Genomic DNA, 19,449 nt, shown 5'->3' on the forward strand with positions numbered 1-19,449 from the left:
GAGAGCTGTAAGAACAAATAGTGAAGATCTTTAATTTGCATTTTAGGTCATCAGTGATGTTTCCTATGTGTCACATATTATGGGATTATACTGTATGTAATACTTTTTTAAGAACGAACAGACCGTTCTTTAGTTATCCTTCATCCAGGGACAAAAGATAACAGTTAGTTCCTATTACTTACAAAGTTCACAAACCCCTTATTATCTTACCTAGAAATTTCTCCCTTGTTAAGTGATGAAATGAATTGATTTCTTTCCTAAAATTATCTTTAAATGGAAATGTCCATTTTAAATAGTATAGACATACTCCTAGAGGCAGAGGGCATTGCTCGGTGACTTCTGTAAGGCCATTTTGAAAATGACTCATGCTACTGGCCCACGTGGTACGAGAATCAGGTAGGTATGATCCCTGGGTGCCGCTCACACTGACCACACCTTTCATTGACCACACCCATGAACAATCCTTATCCATCCGTCTGTTTTTCCTGCACCCTCTTCTGTCTACTCTAGAACCAACACAAGATTTTTGCTGTCTTCTCTCTCCCCTTAAGACCCTTAGTTCTCACCAGGTGGTTCTGTCTAGGCTCTGCAGCCTCACCTCTGACAGTGTTTACCCAAGCCACCAGAAGCCTGGCTGCCAGTTTGCAACATTGCTACCAAAATGAACTTGAGTGATTCAAATCATTGTTTTTGACAGGGAGGAAAACAACATAGTAATCAGGTGATAAAGTACTACTTAAAAGCAAAGCTCAAAATATCTATGCAGAATTTGATTAACCACGTGATGCAGTATCTGTATGCAGGTCCGTATGGTGAACCAGGCATTGTCCCTGTTTTGTATGTGGCTTGCAGATTTACTCTGCTGGTGATATGTCTTTAATCTCTACACTGATTGTTTCACTAGTGTTTAGGAGGTAATCTGGCTGACTGAAGTTTAAACATTCAGGAGACAAAAAAATGGTATTATTTTTATATTTAGTTATAGCTGTCCACTTTCACACAGTGCATTAGGGCCAGGAAACATCCCTTTAAGCGCTATCTGTTGATCTAACATATAAAAGGGAAGTACTTTAATTCTTTATGTTAGTTACTAAGGACTACTACTTATCAAATACTTTTCTGCAGTTAAATAATAAAAAGACAGAGTACTCGAGTGAGAAGAGCATTAGTCTAAGCTGAGAAAGTGGCCACTTGAAATATTTATGCCTTACTTTTCCTGTCAGTAAAACAGGATAAAGTTACAAGTGATCTTTCTACCTTGCATGGCTACTTAAGGATGAAAGAAAATATTAAAAATATCTCAGGAGAAAATTCAAATCTATCAAAAGGTTAAATAAATTCAAGTTGGGTAACACAAACCCCCTAAAAGGCCATATAGATCTGGACTCATATAGGGAGAAAGGTTGGGTGGTCTTTTTTTCTTCCTCTCCAAGAGTAATTTCTTATTTTTCCAATTCAGTAATATTTCTCCTATTTGCTCTGTGTTCCCGATAGTCTTAAAAAGACATTTCAGTTTTGGCAATAGATTCACTGAATCCAAAAGTGGACTATTCATTTGGGTTTTATTCTTTCTGCAAATATTATAAAATTACATTTACTCTCTCTTCTATGAATTTAATGCCAGTGTTTATACAATTGTTGCGGCACATCTCACATTATAATCTCTTTTGTCCTATGAAATTCTCCATAACTAAACTAAAATCTTACTGTTTTTCACAGCACAGTACGTGCCTTGCCTCAAGAGGAAAGAATAGGTAGTTGTGATAGAGAAAAACTTAGTAAGGAATTTCTACTTCGTAAGCCTTTTCTCTTTCTGGTCCATCTGTTGTATATTTGATGGTAGGGGAAAGGGGGAGGGGCCAGGGAGTTCTCATCAATCAGTATCTCAATAAGTATTTCTTATGTTAATGCCTATTAAAATTCAGCAAACTTAATGTTAAGTGACTATAAATAAAAAACTCTTCTATATGTAATATTAATAAATAGACATTTTAGTCTACTTGCATAGTTTTATTTAACACATGCCATAAGGGACAGAAAGCTTCTGTTGACGGAATAGTATTCTTAAAATGGCTTACATATTGGCAGATGTGTTGATCCAAAATGTGAAAATGCTTGTGAATGCCCATTAGGCAAGCCCGAACACCCCTTGATGTGCATGTGTCTATACTCTGAAAGAAATCTACTTGCGGTTTCAAAGAGACTGTGTTAGATAAATAAGTATGTGAAAAATCATAGGGACTGCTCGTGGATATGGGAGCAGTTAAAGCACATCTTTTCTGTATTTGAAAGAAAAAGAGGGAAGGGAGAAAAATTGTTGGCAAAGGAGCTAGTAATAATGATTGGTACTTGAGAAAAAGTCCCAAGAAGTTTTATCAGTTGGAGAAATTTTTAACAAGGCTGAAAATATGTTACCAGCTGTGGACCAGCTACAGGAGGAGAACAACTGCAAGATACCCTGTATGATCCAATTCTCACAACTCTGTTGTGGGGGTGGGGGAAGGAAGTATGTGCAATATTTCCAGCTTTTCACCTGTTTTTTATTTAGACAAGCTCACAAAACACAAACTGGAAGCCAATATTAAACAATAATTCTTTTTCATAACAACCTGCATATTGCTAGCATTATTGAACATTTTAAAGACACTTATCTAAAAGCTTCTGTCTATATCCTAAAACACTTTTGCTAGAACTTCTTCAACAGCATTGAGCATCTCTAATGTAACAGGCTTAAGGTATGCTTTGAGATCCCAGTTTATTGGTACTTTCTAAAAACAAACACATTAATGCGGTATGATGTTATAAAATGTACAGTATAGTAAAAAGGAGTAACACACTTAAGATTCCTTTATTTTTCGACTCTACTAATGTGCATGTGGTAAGAAAAGACTTTTTTTCCTTCCCGTGTACAAAGGCTGTGGAGATAGGCTTTACAAGGATGGCACTTCTGAGCTGAGCCTTAAACAGAAAGCAAGAGTTCGTCTGATGAAGGAAAGAAAAGTGTCAGAAATCAGAGGACCATCCCACAGATACCACTGCGCTATGGACTGAGAATGGGATTCCATTCCAGACTGTGCTATTTAGCCGAAGATTCATTGGTTATTCCAGATGAAAGGTTGCCCGTCGGACTGTTACCTGGGAAATACTCTTCAACTATGTCAAAATCAGTTCTTTTCCAGAATACAATTAGTAACTAAAGCAAAGCCCACTGATGATACGTTCAGGTTCAGAAGTCAGCATATCACGTCTCCCTGGGATCCTAAGGAAGCCAAGAGTTCCACGCGTGGACGTCGGCCCTGCGGGCGCCCTCCAAGCATAAGGAAGACTTAGTATGAAGACACTCATCTTTTCCCAATTAGATATTTTACCTCAGGCATTCCACTTCTTCTCTCTGCTGGTAAACTGCAACTAGAACTACATAATTCCCAGCTACAATTATTTTTTTTAATTTCCAAGTTTAAACAGGTATCACGTTCCCCTAGTGCCGTAACCTGTGAAAATACAATCTCTCTCCTCCAGGCAAGTGAAATAATTTATCATAATATAGGGCTCAGCCGCTGACTCAGAAGTAGTGTTACTCACCGACACCTTATTGGCCACCGGGGATTGCTCTTTTTGGTCCACTGCCACTTGGAGAAGGAGTGGGAGTAGTTAGGGGGATGCCCTCGTCAGTACCTCAAAAGTTACTTTAGAAAAACAGCAGTGTGTGGTTGCTTGAATAAAATGTGGAAAGATACCTGCTCATCAATTATAAGCAATTAAGTCTTCAGGGAACCTAGTAGGATGGATGGTATCACACGTCAAATCCAGGAAACGGAGTTCAGTTTTCTGGATATTTAAAAGCTTCAATGTACATCATTTGAAGTTGTTTGAATAATATTCTTATTTTTAAACACATTTTTAATTATTAAATTAATTTAACACATTAATTCCAATATCATAATTCCAGTATTATTAAATTTTATATTGTATTAGTAACTGGAAACAGAACACTTATAAAACAGAAAAAGTCAAGGTAAAAAATTAAAGTCATGTATTCTCTAATGTCCAAGAGGTAACTTTTTATGATTTTGATTCTATTTTTCCAATTATTTTATGCTTCTGTATACATAAAATATTGAGATCACAGTGTATATATTGTTTTATACTAACAAACAAGCTCTTAAATTCTCTAATACTCTAGTCTTCTTCTATACATATTAAGGAAATCATATTTGTTATATTTCTAGTAAATTTTTTCACCATTTATTTTGTGAAATTTTTATTACTTTTATTAGCCATAATGATTCTGATTTTAATGGATGTCTGATATTCCACTGCAGATATTTATTAAGTACACTTAGGTGATTGCAGGTTTTAATTATTTTAAGTGTGTTTCTTGAAAGATCTTTGTATTTAAAAGCTTTATTCTTTTTGTAGTCTATTAAACCAAAAATTTATTGCTGCTATCTGATTCTACAGCGGCCACTGAATATAGTAAATCAGAGTAATGGGGAAATGGAGTAATGCAGTCATAGGCTTCCTAGGTCAAAGAAATACCGTATAAGTACAATGTAACAAACATATGAAGACAATATTAATATCATCTCACTGTGATTGGCTGGGAAATAAGTAGCAATGTTATGCCCAATTTTGTCTCAACCTTATAACTGCATATTCCATAGATAACCATCCGGAATTAAAGAGGCAAAGATCCAAGCCTTGCTATGGGCTCCAAAGAGTAGCAATTGCTGCAGTATCCATGGTTGTGAGTTAAAATTATCAGGAGTTCATACTATTCAAATAAGATGTGTTCATTCTTTTTCATTCTTAATGCCACGTGGTTTGGTATTCACATAAAAAATTCTTATGATGTAAAACATTCTTAGAATAAAATCTAGGTAGATTTTATTGAGAATGTGATCAAAACTTTTTACTCGGTTGTGTACAAGGCTAATCGCTTTTCTACAATGGCATGTTGATGTCATAAACTAAAACACATATGTAAATAATACCTTTTTTAGCCTGACCACCACAGTTAAATAGACAACATGGATGATGATACCCTTAATCAAGGTTAGAAATACAAGATTTCAGCTATGAAGGAGCACGCATACTGTTACCACACGTGTGCATAACAATCATATACCAGGATAATAAGGGTATATAATCTCCTTTCCTCCATAGATCAAAATTAGATCCAAACATGCCTGGATCATGATTTCATGTAATAGTGCTCTTTGATAAAAATAGACATGAATAATGAATACTAAAGAGAAAGCTGGCTATGTGAACAAGAAAGAAAATGCATGCCTCATTTCAGAGAAGCCAGTCACCAGCATTAATAGCAAGCTATGGGATTAAGCTCATTAAAACATTTGCCTAAAGGAGAAATCTGTTTCTTGTATTTCTTCATATTTTATGATTGATATAAAGTGTGGAGGTGGATTTGGTGATCCAGACCATGATTTTAATCTGAATTGAACAATTTTATGTGGTTTTCTTATGTAAGCACCACAATTAAGTTCACCTGACAGCATTCCAGATTTGAAGTTTTATTGTGAAAAAGTTGTTCTTTGTTCTTTATTGACCTTTAATCAGGCCACTGAGTGACATTCTGTATTCTTAAAAGTTATCTGTGATGGAGGGAATTACATATCTGAGTGATAGATTTTATCTGTGAGCTTGTCTATCTGGCATTGAGTGCTCAGAGGCCAAAATGACATCTGGGTAACCTTAAAATTTTAGACCATTGCCTGGTGCATGGTGAGCATTCAGTGTTTACTGTTGAATGGCTCCTTGTGCAAGTTATTTCTAACCTTGGTTAATGGTATCAGCATCCATGCTGTCTGCCAAATTAAAAATCCTACATTCAGGGTTCTCCCTCGCTCCCAGCCTAAGTGAGTTTGTTGATTTACTTCCTCAGTCTCTTTCCTCTCCACCCCCAGGGCTGTCACTGTCTTTAGTTAGACCTTTCTGACATTTTGCCTGGATACTTCAACAGTATCATTTGGTCTTCCTTCTTGCAGACCCTCTCCAATTCATTCTCCATGGTTACCAAACACAATACAGTTGTAATCAAGCCCCTTAAACACCCCCTATGAGTACAAACTGACTTTAAGGTGAGTCCCAAACAACCCAGCATTGTAAATGTACAATCCCATCAAGATCAAATAACCTGGTTATATTCACAGTGAAATTTTTAGTTTCCTTCACACATATGTTGGTTCTGCCTCAGAATCAGTATGTATCCTATTGCTTCTGCCTAGAATATTCTTCTCTTTTTCTACAAAAGAACTCCTACCCATCTCTTAGGATTCATTTTCCATGCCACCTCTTCCGTGAAGCCCACAATGACTTCTTTAGGTACAATGCTCCCAAGAGAATCCACACTTCCTTAAAGCCATACTAGCTGAATTTAGATACTGACTGTCAAATCGTGAGTCATCTCATCTATGAAATGGAGATGGTAAAAGTAGCTATCTCATGAGTATGTGGCAATGGTTATAGGAATTAATTAATACATGTAAAATAAAGCACTTTGGTCTTAGCTATTTTTATACAGGATTATTCACACATGTCCTTATGTTCTTACGTATTTTCCAATTATAGAACTTATCCCATTATGTGGCATCTCTTTATACCTGTCTTCACCTTCAGATGGGAAGCCTCTTAGTTTGTAGATAGTGGCTTATTCATCTCTTTAACCTGTCAAAGCACTGAACCAACCAGATGCTAAGCTGTATTCTATGAATGTAAAATGAATACATGGATGAGAATGGATGAATGAATGAATGAACTCAGGTAAAGAATATGTCAGAGCTATTAATGTATGTCTCTGTTACACAGATCAAAGTAGATTCAAGCCAACTATTTGTAGACTTGTGTTGGTGAAATAAAAACTCTTTACTTGTGTAGAGTCGATGAGGAAACTCTTATATTCTCGTGCCTTGCCCCCAAAAGCAGCCCTTTTAGTTATGGTGCAACCTTCCCATTGACATGGAAAAGCCACTAGTCCTATTAATGTTCTTTTTTTTCTTATTTTTACCTCCTCAGTTCTTGTTACTTGTGCATATGCATATGACTCCCTATTTTGGGCCCTAGGTTGGATATCTCATTCAGCATAGGATGAAATCATTATAATTAACTTTGATTATTAAGAAATAAATGTATCCTTTGTGAATTCAGAGAGGATGTTTGCTTCATTTACCTTTTCTCTTGAGGAATGCTCTATTCTAATGCCTTTGTGTCGATAAGGAGACTGAAGGGTGGGGGAAATCTGAATACTTTCTTCTCTGGGTCACTTTGCATTAAGACTTCTTACAGCCATGTTCCAAGGATTTAGGTACTTACTGTAGATGAAATAGCAGCACTCAGAGAGCTATTCCTGCCATTTAACCTGCATCATTCTAAGCGGCCATTCACTGGCACGTTAGCTGAATACCTGCTAGTTTGCATTCTATTATCTACATAGAATAAAGAGCAAAAGGATAAAACTCCAACAGGCAGAGGCTGGTTGGCTTTGACAGGTACTGGTGTGTGAATGTGCGTGTGCACGTGGTTTAAGTCTTGGTTTACATGACCCAAAATTACCTGTTATTTAATCTTTGCAGAAATAGGTCATATTTGTTTTTTCTCTACACTTTTTTTTTCTAACTTAGGAATCGGACAACAAAAAAGTATCTAAATACCCTCCTCCATGTACTTTATGTTAAGGAAGGTCCTGTTGTTCTGCAGTCTTTTGTAGCCTCTATTAACAATCTTTGATCAACATTCACAATATTTGATCCTACAGTTTTTCACAGTATTTGAAAGTTGACGAGCTGAGACCAATACAAATAAAAAAAACCTGGAAATGACTAAATTTGTCTAACAAAACTGGTTGAATACTTTCTATTTATTATATGTAACTGGTAACTGAACCATAGCACCATTGACTAATTTTAAGGCTACAAATGAGATCAGAAACTGGTTTATCCAACCAATATTAAATTCCTTCTTTGTGATGAATTTCTTTCTCCTCATTCTTCAGTAGTTACCTTTAATTCGGTCTCCTATCATTTCTTCCCATCATTTCTTCCTCAGGCGGCTGCCTCAGTGCCCCACCCATCCAGCCACTTCTCAACTGTCAAAGATGTCTTCTTTATTCATTGCCTAGACCATTGCCCTTTGCTTATGCCTTGGTGACTTCTCAACATCTTACATGTTGCAAAAATCTCCTCACTTCAAATTTCAGAGAACTCCAAGAAGTAGCAGGAACCTTTCTTTTTCTCTTTCAGACTCCCCACATACCTACATCTTCTGTCCCCAACATTCCCTCAAAGTTCATCTCATCATAGTTGATAAAGCTCTTTCTCTTATTTCTGGGCTTTTCCCAAACTTTTGCGATTGGGAATTCCCTTTTCTCCTGGCTGCTTTGCTGTGTCTTTCCTGTGACTCCAGAAACCCCATTCCTGCTACACAATCCTCTCGGGTGACTTAACCTTCATTTGTTTCAGATGCTCCCTGAATTTTTTCACTTCTTTTTTTTTTCCAGCCTCCCAATTTATATGTGATTTTAACGCACCCATTAAATGCATCCATTTCATTGAATGAAATTCAATAATTTCATTGAATATGCAAATCAGACTGTCCTTCCATGTACTTTAAGTTTATTATGTTGTCTCTGTCATATTCATGTAAATAGGTACCAGTTTTCACCTGCTGCAAAACTACCACAACACTTAGTGGCTTAAAACAGCAACCATTTTATTATGACTTACAAATTCTCTAGGGCAGAAATGTGAGAAAAGCTTACCTAACCAATTCTTCACATAGTGACAACTAGGATCGTATCATGGTGTCCAGCTGGTGGGTGGATAGGTTTGGAGGGTCCAAGATGGCTTTATACACATGTCAGGCATCAGAAATGGCTAGATTGTTAAGCCTAGTAGGGACTGGTGACCAGAGTGCTTACCTGTGGCTTCACCATGGCAGGCATAGGGTAGTCAATCCTCTTACAGCAGCTCAAGTGTCCCGGAGAGAGTATTCCAAGAGGTTCAAATAGAAGTTGTAAGGTTTCTTAGACCTAGCCTTGGAATTTCCAATATATCATGGCTTCAGAATCTATTGGTTAAGCAAATCATTAAGACTAGCATAGAATAAATGGAAATTAGATGCAACCTCTTGATACAGACAGCATAGAATTTGAAGCCCTCATATATCTATATTTGATATTTGACAAATGATTGTAATTACAATAATGTTTTTCAGATTTTAGGAAACAATATTGAAAATAAATTATATTGATTGTACATAAAATTTGTTGTCTATGAGATATCCGAAACTTTAAAAAATATCTCCCTACTTTAAGACTCTCTCAAAACAGGCTTAGCTTTTTTTTTTTAAAGCTACAGATATTATAATCTTCTTGTAAACAGTGTGTGTTTCATTTTTGTATCCCTGGGAACTGTCTCGGAGCTTAGTACGTGGTACCTTCTCAATAAATATTTGTTGAATTGAATTAGTACTGGATTTTGAGGCTAACGCGGCCAATGTATCAACTTCTCTGAATGGGTTGTGAGCAAGGATGAAATGTAGCAAGAAAATCCAGTCCAATCAAGGGTAAATCCAACAGAAGGTGCAGATATATATGCCAATTAATACAGTTCCAGGAAACACAGGTGACGGTATTAGGAAATCTTCTCCATCTTCCTTCGTGTAGTAGAATGTTCAAGGGATCATCCATTTAGTATGTCTATGCCCAAATTACTGCATGAGTGGATTAAAAATATTTTGGAGTATTTCTGATGAGCTTTGGTTATTTTGTAGCAAAGGGGAGCAAACAAAATACTTCTATGATGCCTCTTTGTCACTGGAGAAAAACCAAGCTAGTAAGAGTCAATAGTAAGAGTTAAAATATCTTGTTTTCAATTCACAGCTTTTAATATAACAAAGTAAATCAAAATGTCCTTTTCATCTTGAATGGAATTTGCCTCTTTAAGTTGTGATCCTGTGTTTCTCTGTCAATTTCAAATTTAAAGAATTCTTGGCTGATGAAACTGTTGTATAAGCAGAGGCACCATTGTTCATTGTATAATGTAAGAATCAGAAACTCTGCTACAGTTCTCTTGTTACGTTGCCAACAGAGAGTTCCAGAATTGTCATTGAAAGGATGGGTATATTTTGCAATTTGTTGCAATTCTCTGAAATTTGTTTCAAATTACTAACTAAATTTATTTTTATTTTTTTTCTTCATGTGGAAAAAAATCCCCTTTTGTTTCCAAAAGTCCTACTTATTGCATGTTTGTCTCTGCTGTTAGGATGATACATTTAAAAACTCCCTTAAACAGTCATTAAAATTTTACATCACTTGTTCTCATTTTAGTAATGTTAGTTGACAATGCTTGGTGAAAGCCAATTTAGGGAATTGAAGTATAAAAATATTGCTATAGATTTCTGTGACATGCTTCCCAAAGACTTTTCTGTTCCTGTTTGGCAGACTTAAATATCAAGGCGTAAGATACTAGAATAACCTTTCCAAGGTCACTTAAGAAAATAGTAGACCTGGGAAAATTATTACTATTCGTGATCATTCTGTCTCTTTCTAGACCTTTCAAGCTCTGTTGTCTGCCTTTAAACATCTTTTTCAATATTTTAATGAATTTAATAGGCCCTTACATTTAATTTACTAAGTTTATGGACTATAGTCTTTCCATTGGAGACTCATTGTTTTAATTTGTTTTAATTGGTAGCTATTTCTATATTCCTTGTATTTATTTATAGTTGTTTTCTTATTGTAAATTATTTCTCTGCATATGTTCATAAAATGTCATATCTATGTGGTTTTTATTTTCCATTTCACCCCTCCCTCTCCCCCAAATTTGGAAGTAACTTAGTATTCTGCTGAATCTTCCTTTCCATTTGGCAACCATTTTATTTCACTGTTTTTGAAGTGATGCAGTAAGAGAAAAATGGCTGCCTTTTGTTTATTTCCTTGTACATTAACATGATGACATCATCAAAGATAGTATAAGGAATGTACATATCTTTAAAAACCCAGAAGTACACTACAAGCCAGGAGCACTGTTTTCCTTTTTTTTTTTTTTTGAATGCCCCAAGGTTTTGTAGCTTTAGCATTGCTTTTGTGTGCAGAGGAAAAAATGAACATGAGCATTTTGGAACAAATACATTAAAATGGTGGCATGTAAAACATATCTGAATATCTTTTCATTGTTAAGAAAAACCCACCAACAGGCATTTATTGAAGCGGTGAAATATTCTAAATCAATGCTGAATCTACAAAAAAATATTATAAAGAATGAGGTTAAATCATTGTATTTAGAAACAGGGCTGTTTAGCCCCACTTGCCCACTCTGGCTTAAAATTATTTTTAAAATTCCAATCGACATGAAAAAATATAAGTTATAATTATTTCCAGAAAATAATTCCTTACTAATGGAAGTCTTAGTAAATATATGTATATTTATTATTTTTAAGATTACTGTATTATTTTTAAATATTAAAATGGACTGCATATATAACTATAGAGAAAATGTATTTTCTGATCTTCATTTATGGTGCTTCATTTCCTCTGTGCCCTTTGTTGCACTTTGCACATATTTGCCAAAACATTTCCACTGACATTAGCAAGCAACAAGCTTTCAATTACCAGTCCAATGCAGACAGATTATTAAAGAAATAAGAAGTCAGTTTTTTCATGAAATTCCAATAAATAGCTTTTTCATTTGAAAATCCACAATCCATTTTCAAATTTTGAGAAATAATTTTAGGTAATTAAAAAATATGTTTAAAAAGATAATCTGACTATATATGTGTATGTATAGGTATATGTATCAAACATATATATACACATATATACACATGTACATGTGTATGTATATATTAATTCAATATCTATACAGCAGAAAATTCCTGGAAATGTTGAGTAGTCAGCTCTGAAACTGCTTGTTAACACTGAAATCAGATAAGGTAAACCATATGCTTTATTGAGGTAAGCTGTCTAACATAAGTTACTGCACTTTTAAAGAATTAATATGAACCACATGTCCTTTAGATCTTTAAATTGAAATCTTCATTGTTCTTTTAAGTCAGCTGTTCTGGTAATGTGTCATCTTTTGAGAAGATAAATTAATCATCTGCCACATTTATGTACATCAATAAAGAGACGCACCCTCTTATCTACTTTAGACAAAGTAATTAGGATGTCTTTATTTTTATTCATACATAGTATTTCTCAGTGATTGAGCTTTTCACTGAGAAGATTGTGAGGAAAACAGCCACATATCCTTTTAGAAAATAATCTCCTCCAAGAAAGAAACACCAGCAATCTAAAGGTTAAAACATACTGTCAAAGCATTCAGTTGAGCAAGGCTTTTCAATAACATTTGTACAAAAGTACTTCCAGAAAGCAGACGGTAGGAAACGGCTTTTTGCTAGTTTCCCTTCCTTAAATTATTATTCAGCTTCTTATTAAAATAAAATCTAGTTAGCTGCTTTTGAATGCCTGCTCAAACGGTTTCCACAATTAAAAAAAAAAAACCTTGTAAAGGGATTTCCATAAGTTGTGCTGCATTAATGACTTAAAGCAGCTTCATAATCTGTTATTCCTTCCTCCTAGCAGACCTTAGCTGATAAAAATATCCATAGACACAGTGAAGTCAGTGGCATGCCTGGCTTTCTCAGACAAAACTCCCATGTGATCACATATAGGCAGCCTCAGTAAGGCTGAATTCGTGCAGCAAGCAGTAGGTAATGAGTCTTTGTGCAGAGTGAAGCTCTTGTGGCTGAACAATAAAGCATACGGTACCAGCAATAAAACACAGGGCTGGCAAATTTCAGCAGATTCCGCTGAACCAGGAAGAGCAGTGCCTTCGGTGATGCTGACACACAGTCTAAAATGAACATCAGTGTCTTTTGGATTCTAAGGAAAAAAGAGCGCAAGGACTAAGACGACAGCTATTTGAACAGGTCAGTGATTTTATAAATTACTCCAACACTTCCTTGTGTTTGATGGGATTTAAATTAGGATAGGCTGATGTGTTTTGCCTTAAACAAAAACTTTGCAAGATATTTGCAGTGTGTAATGTGAAGGATGCACTTGAATTGACCCATTGCGATTAAATTGTTGATGTCGTCAGATGTGAGAGAGAAATGTTTATGACCATAGTAAACGGAATAGTTATTTATCCTATTTAAAAATTTATGGTAAGAAAAATAATTCATCCAATAATTTCTAACCTTTCTTTATCAGCAGCAATAATATAAAACAGAATAATCCTAAGAAATATTTCACATAAAAACATCCAAATTTGTTTTTACAGTGTTAAAAAATCCTACATTGTAATAGTTTACATGTCTTATAAATTAGATGAGGTATCATTCAGAATTTATTGATGTTTTTTGGTATACTGCAAGAGAAAGCTTTGGAATATTTAAATATTTAAATAAAAATTTTTTTTAATATGAAAATTCTGAAATGCCATACTTCTATTACCACAATGTATTTTATATTTAACTATAGTACTATATATCCATATTAATGTATGCCTTTATTTTTCATGTTATATTTCTCTTGAAAGATGGAAAATATTGAGTAAAACCTTTTATTTTGTAGATAGTATTCACTCACTAATGGAGAGAAACAAATTAGCTTAATTTTAAAAAGAAGAATTGATTAATCATGTGATGATGCATATTCCCATTGACTCACCACTTAGAAAAGAAGAATATGTGCCTTCATGTGTATTTATAAAAATACGTACACACATGACCTTCTGTATCTAGAAAATAACCACTTCTTAGGTTTATGAGCAATAGAGTTTATGTTTTAAATAGATTGCTGTGTGTAGGAAGACAGGGAAGAAATAACTCTAGCAAATAATGGCACAACACAGAACATCTATGCCAAAGACAGGCAAGCATTATTGCTACATGGATCTTTAGATTTAAATACATAGCGTAACTTTTCTCTACATTTTTGCTGCTGTACTGTTTTAAAGGTTTTCTGGGACCTACCTGCTTTACAATTAATTTTTTGGACACCATTTAGGATAGTCGTCTTTAAGACACTAGGGCACATTTAATATTTTATAGAAATACTATAGTGACTTCATATATTTGTATAGTGACTAAAATAAATTTATGCAAGATACTGTGTAAGCCACAACAAAAAGAAATTCCCTGTGGTCCTGATGAATGCATGCAATATGTATTTCAATGCAAAAAAAACACTATGTTTCAAAAACAAGAGAAGTTAATGAAAATTTTAAATTGGCCTCCCACATGTATTTAAATGAAGTATTTGACTATTTGGGTTTCCCTGGTTACCATAGTCGCTGCTGACAGCTTCTTTGGGTGGGGAGGGGGGAAAGAAAGACTCTAAAACAAAGAGTTAAAGACGCTTATGCATTAATGGACATGGGGGTGGGGTGGGGGCCGTGATGTGACAGCCCAGTGAAATCTGTGCCCACTCCCCGACGCGTATGCCGGCTCTCCAGTGATTCAGGTATTCTGGCAGGACTGCGGTTCCACAATCCCTTACCCAGCATTCCGCCTCCGCGGCTGGAGGGCTGCCCGAGCCTTATGCAAATGAGACCAGCTTGGAGGCTTTGACTGCAGAAGGGGGTGGGGGGCAGAGGCTGGTTCAAAGGTCCCAGGGCTGCTGGAAAGCGGGATCAGTTGCCTGAAAAAAATGCACTGGGCTGGTCTGCAGTAGTGTTTTGCAGCAGTTAGGTGAAGTGTGCTCCATTTATCAGGGGGAAGATTCTACAGTGTGTGTGCCCTAGTCGTTTAAAGCGCGCACAGGTATGGTGACAGATTTCATGATGCGCCTGATTTTATTTCTGTGAAAGACACTGGTGAGGATTGGCTATTTGAGTTCATTGTGGAAACTGGCAGGGTGTTCTGGGTTTTCAGCTAACTAGTTTGTTAAATCTTACTGTTTTCTCAATCTGAAACATGGATGTTTTGTTCCGACGGAATAATTTCATGTGAGAAAAAAAATGGGGTTAGGCTTCTAAATCCATTTTTGGAAAGTTTTTGATTGCAGAGAAAGATCTGGGTTGAAAGAGGGAAATACGAGGACTTACAACGTTTAGAGGATTTTCACATTTTTAAGAAATGGATTTTAAATAAGAACCGAGTTCCTAACCAAAAATCTTGTGAGGTATCTGGAATTAAATAATAGAATTCTTTTGTTCATATCCCATACGACATAAGCTAACATTTTCATTTCATTTTAAGAGAGGGTTTCAGTTGTAGAGTTTTCACTCCATATTTTATTGTTAAACACCCTCATCAGAGAAATAATTTATTATTTGGGGGATATATCCTTTAGACGCTTCTTTAATTTTTCTAATTGTTGTTAAATATCTTTGAGACTTTTTAGAGAGTGCTATTTTGAACTCAGTATGTTCAACTTCCTGTGACTTTAGCTTTCAGTTGACTCTGACTGTAAAGTGATTCTCATAAATGTCACAGGCAAGACAAAGTCTTCTTTTTCCACACACTAAAATAGCACACTTTTGTAAAATGTGTGATTACATCATAGTTTTAAGTCTGACATGTACCAAACAAATGTGTACTCACTTTTATTGTTCCCATCGCTTTTTTATTTCCAAAACCTAATTTAAAATGAACTTAATTAAAACAGCATGATCAGACAGACGATGTCTATCCATATCATTAACATTTTTAAATATCTGAGCTCAGCAATATCAATACGATGTTGATGGGAAAAAATGTTATTTTAATTTGTATCAAGTGTGCATCTGTCTACATTACAGGTTGTATGTGTATGAAAATGTGTCAGAAAGATGAGGTGAAGTGATGTTTAGTCATGAAATTACATTGTGTTTCTATATTTATATAAAATATTGAAAAATGAATCCATGGAACTTACATTCAAAGGGCTAGTCCATGCCTAGATAAACTCAATTACTTAGCACTGAAAAGAGGGAGTTAATTGTATCATAATGATTAAGACTTGGTAGTTTGGCAACAGTTTCTTTTATTTAAAAATGAGGAGCGGGTGGGTGGAAGGCCGTCCAAATCAAGGGGATGGCCGTTTAAATCAGTGAAGGACAGTTATTCCAAATATTTAGGAAATCACTGTTGTAGTCATTCAGGGCCAGATTCTCACCCTTTATCATTCTGTGGGGACAGTATGACATTTATTTAAGATCCTGAGATTAGTTTAGAAGAAGGAATTCATGTTTTTGTGAATTTTTTTTTAAATGCAAAATCTGCCCTTTTCTTCTAAAGTCTTAAAACTTGCAAGAATGACTGCAGCTTAAGGGGTTTTATTTTAAATACATTTCCTTCTTTTGTTGAATGGAATATGCTGTCCTCTGCTCCAAACAACATATTGGCAGACTTTTGTTTTTTAACATGCCTATACATAAAATCATGAAATATATATGCACATGTATTTCATATATGTGTATATGTATTACACTTTATACTATATTATATATAATAACAACTAAAATAGAATGTATTATACACACAGAGCTATCTAATATATATATATATATATATATATATATATATTTCAAAATTTTTCTTAAGGTCAACCATATTTAATCCAACAATTCTGAAAAGCAAAAATTTTTATTTCACTTTTAACTTAGGTTGTGCCCAGAGGTCGTATCTATTAACCTCAGAGTGTGTTTTAGGCAGAGCTCAGGAGGCAGGAGAGAACCCAGTTTAAAATCATTTAGGCAGTCCAATACTATTAATTTTGTAAATGCAACTGCTACCAGTTAACACCTCCTGAATATAGAAATAAAAACAGTGAGGGCGAACAAGAGAGCATGTGAAGAGAGCATGTGAAGATTCTTGGAGAAAACGTGATAGTAGACAAATGTGAAATGAAGAGAATTGTTGTGTTTCCGTGAGCCGCAAGGGAGCTGTATATGTCCTGCAGCAAATTTATGGCTTTGAATATCCTGGATAATTTATGTCTCCATGCAAATCCACTCAAAACTTTGAAGTCTTTTTTTGCATTGGCTTGAGCCATACTATTTCCACCCAAATCTCAGCAGCATGTACGTAAAAGTTCATGGTCTGAATATTTAAATGTATATAGACAAATTTATTTGTGTAAATGCAATTCAAATCAAATTTGGAAAGTAAAAGAGTAAACAGAGTAATGTAAAAACAAATCACCGAAGTGCAGTTAGTGTACATGAAGAAATGGTGTTACAACAGACTTCAAAGGAATCTAAGGATTTTTCAAAAACTAATTTCCGACTACCAGTCTGTCTTTGTCATCACTTGAAAGTACAGACCATGCTGTAAGCTTGGAAAAGATTTTAGGCCAAACCATACTGGAAGCTTGGAAAGTACAGACCATACTGGAAGCTTGGAAAAGATATATGTCCTACTCAGTCTATCAGTATGGAACATACTCTAAAATCTACAAATAACTGTTGTATCTCAAAATCGCATGTGTAGGTTTTAAGTTGAATTGTTATAATAAATAATGCTTCTCCTGAACTTCTATTGCCTATGAAGTAGAAAGAACAAAATTACTTATAGCATATAAATGAAAAATGCTCAAGTTAATTGAGTATTAAAAACAATTGCCTTTCTTTATTTTAACCTGATATTTCCTAAGAATCAAAACAAATTATTGTATTTTAAAATCACCTATTCTGGAATTTAAATATAATTGTATCAATTTTATTGAGAAGTATAACTATAACAAAGTTGTAGAATGATTTTAAAGATCTTATTTTTATTCCATATTATCAGATACATAGCAGTGCTATAGTAATTCTTGGTCTAGAATATTTGGAAAATAATCTGTACTAAATAAACCAATTTTCCAAATAAGTAAAGGGTATAACTTTAGTAGTCACTTTTTAGAAATGTCATTTGCTTTCAAGGAATCAAAATGTAGTGTAGTGCATATCATTCCAGCTTACTGAGCAAAGTGGAAATTAGTTTAGACTTTTCTTCATGGCAGAAGAATCATTGTTCCTTCCAGTACACTGACTGACTGCAAAAGATAAAACTGTGCCCCAACACTGAATGGTGTTGCTATTATCTTTTTGTATATAATTTTATATGCTTTTTATAATTTTCTTTTTTTATCATGTTAATATGTATTTTTTAAATACAGTTAATAATTTCCCCTCGAGAGTAATTCAAAAATTAACATTAGGCACTTCATTTTACATTCAGTTCTAAATCACTGAGACTTTGGCAGGCCACAGAGAGAGAGAAATATTCCTGCACTTCTGTGTACTGCACTTTTGACACAATATACAGTATAGTACACACAGGAACACAGAAAATCAACAAAACTTATCTTAGACTTTCTTACATTCTGGTTATTGAAAATCATGCTTGGACTCCAAATAAATGAGAAATTGTTCTTATTGCTATGATGAAAATGTGTCATGTTAGACCATCTACAGGAATTTGAAATTATTTTGTCTAATAGGGAAATGAGAACTCAAACACGTGTACCAAATAAAACACACAGACCAAATTTTTGGTTTGACTTATCATTGGTGTCAAGTACCTATTTGTGCCAATTTCAGGAGTTGTGGTATATTTCATTCTCAAATTCTGAAACTTTGCAATTCACCACCTTCCACCTTCACATAGCTGGACAATCATTTTTTCTCCATGCAAACTTATGAATCCAAATACTCCTTTAGATATGCATTTAGTCCTGCGTGTGTGCATGTGTTTGCATGTCTGTGTGCATATATGCTCATGCTCATGCCCTACATTCACTTGTCACATATAAGAAAAGTTAGGAAACTGAGCCACCGATCTGCATTTCTTTGAAAACTCACCTGTACGATGTATCCGTTAAGATACACAGAGTAGCTAAGACCATATCAGCTAATAGATGTTCCCCTCCACTTGGAAGAACTTCGAGGATCTGAAGGAATGTTGGTTCCATGGACTTAGTGTCAAAGGACACTCTGTAAGAATGACAGCTAGTAAGAGTATCAGGGGAAATCACAGTGGGGTCTTCTTTTGTCCATTAGCATTTTTAAAGGCCTGAGAATTACTTTAACACAACTGGTTAAGCTTTATTTAATAAACAAAATTTAGGGTAATTCATGAAAAACTAAAAAACAGGAAAATTTTAAATATTTTCTTGATAGGTTAAGTGCTTTTATTATATAGTTTATTGGGTATGTGAGTTTGGGCTCTATCATGGAGTATGAAAAGGCAGAATAGGATAGTGATTTAGAATCTTAGGTTCTAGTCCCAAACTTGGTATCATTTCCAAGAAATGATCTCACTTTCAATCCATGGGCCTTGGACCTGGTCCTGGAAATCTTTAAGCCTCACTTTCTTCATATGCAAAGTGGGGATAATCATGTCTATATCAAAGGATTAACAATGAAATGAAATGGCATGATGCACACCTGTGACATAGAGAACAATAAATGGGAGCTAATACCACTATTTTTCAACCCATTGAATTGATTCCCTGCTGCT

The 19,449-nt window shown here is 34.9% G+C and overlaps 1 protein-coding gene across 5 annotated transcripts in view; it reads left to right on the forward strand.

Annotated features, from left to right (window-relative positions):
- The window catches only part of CSRNP3 (cysteine and serine rich nuclear protein 3), a 179,121-nt gene that overhangs the window by 79,728 nt on the left and 79,944 nt on the right, over positions 1 to 19,449 (forward strand). The window contains exon 1 of one of the 5 annotated variants that reach the window (XM_073241592.1): positions 12,665 to 12,948. The exons of 3 other annotated variants lie outside the window; for them this stretch is intronic. The gene's annotated coding sequence lies outside the window, so the exon portion shown is untranslated. Of the gene's footprint in view, positions 1 to 12,664; positions 12,949 to 14,685; positions 14,785 to 19,449 lie in introns of those variants that run through there. One more of the 5 variants, XM_073241593.1, reaches the window with a different exon arrangement.

This window comes from Manis javanica, chromosome 7 (assembly GCF_040802235.1).
Source record: "Manis javanica isolate MJ-LG chromosome 7, MJ_LKY, whole genome shotgun sequence".
NCBI lineage: Eukaryota > Metazoa > Chordata > Mammalia > Pholidota > Manidae > Manis > Manis javanica.